The sequence below is a fragment of the Elephantulus edwardii genome, unplaced genomic scaffold (genome assembly GCF_000299155.1).
Source record: "Elephantulus edwardii isolate Elephantulus edwardi_28Jun2011 unplaced genomic scaffold, EleEdw1.0 scaffold00108, whole genome shotgun sequence".
NCBI lineage: Eukaryota > Metazoa > Chordata > Mammalia > Macroscelidea > Macroscelididae > Elephantulus > Elephantulus edwardii.
The window spans coordinates 4,683,048-4,687,433 of NW_006399858.1; positions in this window are offsets into that span (position 1 = coordinate 4,683,048).

The window sequence follows — 4,386 nt, forward strand, 5'->3', positions numbered from 1 at the left end:
TCCCCTTTTCCTTATGAATCAGGGTGAAGTCTCTCTCAGGGAGGAGTGATAGGGAATGGCAAAGGACACACTGACAAAGGAGATTAATCAGAAATGGCTTTGACAAGCACTGTGGCAACTGGACAATGAAAACGGACTCTCAAGGGGGGAAAACAAGAAGAACGAACTGGGGAGGAGGATAGAGAAAATAGTGCACCAATGAATGAATGAAAACCCAAAATCTTTGTAAAATGTTCATTAAAATTAATAAAATTTAATTTAGAAAAAACTGTTGTATTTTGTCTTATTTCTTTTTAAAAAAAAAAGTAAGGACTCTCCAGAATGTAGGTTGCGTAGTGGTGGAGTGTACTTGCGCCGGGGGGATTGTATACCAATGAAGAAATTTTTCTTTTCCTTTTCAAAGAGGAGCGAACTGGGGAGAAGGGTGGGAAGGGAGAAAAGTGCAACAGTGAATGAATGGAAATCCAAAATCTCTGTAAATATTCATTAAAATTAATAAAATAGAAAAACATGGACTCTGTGTTAGTTATCTAATACTGTGGTAACAAAAATATCACAAATGCATGACCTTAAACAAGCAAAAAATTGACTTTAACAGGCTAAAAGTCTGAATTCAGGATGCGGGCTCTAGGGAAAGGCTGTCTCCCTATGTTAGCCCTAGAGTGCACTCTCTGGTGACCAGAGATCTGCACTGTCAATCTAAAGACAAGTAGTTCAAATTCACCTTGGCAGAAATACTAAGGAAGGCTCTTGTCTCTTTTTGGTACCTATCCCTGGAATTTTTTGAGATCTTGAGATGTGTATGTATATTCCCCTTTGTGCGTGCTTCTTTAATCTGTTCTTTTGTTTCACAAGAGCTTTTAGGTAAAACATACCCTTCACTAATACTGCCTAATTAACATGATAAAGGAAACTTATTTCCAAATGCTAATGCGACCATGTTGTTGTTGTTGTTGCTGTTGTTGTTGAATGCCCTTTAGTTGAGTCTGATTCATAGTCTATGAATAGATGTGAACTCCATGCCTCCCTGCACCATGCTTATCATTTTCCACACATTTAAGTCCATTGCCATAGAGACTGTTATCAATCCATCTTGTTGAGGCTCTTCCTCTCCATGACTGACTGTCCACTTTTCCAGGTACAATGTCTCTTTCTGAAGAATAGTCTCTCCTAACAATGTGTCCACAATATGTGAGACAAAAGTTCATCATATTTTTCTTCAAGTAACACTGGTTACACCTTCCCCAGGACATATCTGTTTGTTCTTTGGCAGTCCATGGGATATTCAGCACTCTTCTCCAACACCACAACTCAAATGCATCAACTCTTCTCCTGTCAATGTTATTCATTGCCCAGCTCTCAGAAACATAGCAGGTCATTGGAAAGATGGTAGATTGAATCGGGTGCACATTAGTCTTTAAACTGTTCTTGGGTTTTGGTATCATTAAGTCATCTATGACTCATAGTAACTCTATGAAAAAGGGATCTGAACCTTGTCCTACCCTGCTGCATCCTCATGCTCTATGTTACAATATTAGAGTTACTGTGTCAATCCATCTTGGTGAAGGTCATTCTCTTTTTCTCTGACCTTCCACCTTTCCCAACATGAAGCATCTAAAAGTTAGACAGTGAAAAAAGGTGAAAGAAGAAGCAGTGATGCTTTTGAATCATGTTGGTGAAGTGAATTGAATATACCACGGACTGCTGAAAAAATAATCAAGTCTGTCTTAGAGGAAGTTCAACCATGATGCTCCTCAAGGATGGTGAGGACTTCAAGCCCTTTTCCAAGGACTAGACCCTCCTGATAACATGTCCAAAGTATGTTAGACAGAGCTTCAAAATCCTTGCTTCTAAGGAGCAACCTGGTTTTACCCTTTCCAGGACAGACCTGATGTTCTCTTGGTATGTCTATAGTATGTTCAGTACTCTTTTTCAGCATCATAGTTCAATAGCATTGATTCTTCTTTTGTCATCCTTGGTTATTGTCCAGTTCTCAGGTGCATAGCAAGCAATTGAGAAGACCATAGCTTGGATCAGGCATACCTCATTCTTTAGACTAACATTGTTGCTCTTTAGCACTCTGGAAAGATCTTTGACTTCATATTTTTCCCAATGCAAACTCATCTTTTTATTTTCTGAACGCTAGTGCAGTTTAGAGTCAACCAGGACCTGGTAGGTTGGTCTTGTATTTAAAAGGTGTTTAACCCACAACTAAGCCTCCAGTTTGGAGGCTTATGTGTGAAGTAGTTGGATTCTGGATGGTGTGTTCTCTTGTTTTGGTGAGAATCAGGTGTAGACTATTTGGTTGGGTTTTTTTATTCACAATCCTGTGTGAGCTGATTGAGTTTCCAGGTTTAGATAACAATGAGCTGTGGGCTGGAAGCCTCTTGTTTAGAGTCAACCAGGACCTGGTGGGTGGGTCTTGGGCCCTCAGGCCTGGTTTTACTTGTGTTTAAGATGAAATTCTTCTAAGTGGTACAATTTGTTGTAGTGAAGTAACTTGGGTTGCTGTGATGCTGAACGCTTTGCCACTGGTGTTTCAAATACCATAATGGTTACCCAACTTGCACAGTGTTTGATGGAGTTCCCAGATTAAGACAGGCTTGGAAGCAGGAGTGGCATCCACTAAACAACATGCCTCTGAAAATTCTACAAACGTAGAGAAACAACAATAGTTACAGAACAGGGTTCAAGTCTTATGTTCACAGGGTCACTATGAGTTGCGCTCAACTCAACAGTGCAAAAGGTATTAAGAGTGGATCCAAACAAGGTAAAATTATTAACAACTTCAATCTTCTCTCCAACTATCATGATATTGCCTTTGGCCCTGTGGTACTATGGCTTAGATAAGGCACATCTTAATATTTAAACTAACATTCTCACTCTTTAGCACTTTGGAGAGGTTATTGACAGCAGATTTCCCCAAAGCAACACATTTTTTTTCTTTCTTGACTGTTGTTACCATGGGTGTTGATTGCAGATCCAAGCAAAAGTAAATTATTGACTCTTTCAATCTTTATCCATCTGTCATGATGTTGCCTAATTGTGCCGTCTTGAAGACTTGTTTTCTTGATAATGAGATGTAACTCCTTTTGAAGGCTGCAGTAAACACTTCAAGACCTCTACACTTTCCACAAGCAAGTTTGTGTAATTTGCATAATGCAGATTATTAATGAGTCTTTCTCTAATCCTTTGCCACATTCTGCATATAATCCAACTTCTCAAGTTATTTGCTCAGCATACAGATTGAATAGGTATAGGGAAAGGACACAACCCTCATGCACACTTTTCCTAATTTTAAGCCATGTAGTGTTCCCTTGTTCGAATAATTACTTCCTAGTCTATGTACAGGTTTCTTACAAACATAATTAAGAGTTATGGGATTCCCATTCTCCTCGATGTAATTCATAATTTGCTGTGATCCACACAGTCAAATGCCTTTGCACAGTCAATAAAACACAAATAGATGTTTTCCTGGCATTCTCTACTTTCAGCCAAGATTTCTTGGTAACAGAAATGAGACTGAGAATTGAATTATAGCATTTTGTTAATTATTTATTCATTGCAAAGACCTTTTCAAATACCATATATGACAACTATACACATTGACCTCACCTGAGGAACTGTACAGAAATATGATTACATCTGTGGAAAGACTCAATGGAGAAGCTCAATATCAGCAGTAAAAAAAGACCAGATACTGACTGGAGTAGACCATCAACTATTCATATGCAAGTTCAAATTGAAGCTTAAGAAATTAAAACAAGTCCACAAGAAGCAAAATACAACCTTAAGTCTAATCTGATCAAATTTTAAAATCATCTCAAGAACAGATTTGATGTATCTGGGCAGCCCAGTCCACCATGCACCTGTACCAGAGGTGCAATTGCAGTGCACGGACTGATTTTTAGAAGTGTTGGTATAAGTTGGAACCAACTCACAGCTGACCCTCCAGCAGGTTTTCAGAGGCTGTAAATGAAATGAGAGGAGACTGCTCATCGTTCTCCCATGGAGCAACTGGTGGATTCGAACTTCTTGTCTTAGGATTGGCAACATTAACTTCTTACCACCAAGCCACAAGAGCTCCCTGATGGTTGAAATAGTGTCTTTTAACCCGGAACTTCTGTATTCATTCATGCCGCCATAGACAAGCCTCTATGGACAGCATTGGTAGGCAGAATGTTAAATGATGCAGGAGGTATCAAAAGAAGATGGAAGGAATATACTGAGTCATTGTACCAAAAGGAATTGGCAGATACACAAGAATTTAATGAAATAGCATTTGAGCCAGAGCCTATGGTGATGAAGGCAGAAGTTCATGCTGCTTTGAAGGAAATAGCAAAAAATAAGGCCCCAGGAATAGATGGTATACCAATTGACATATTT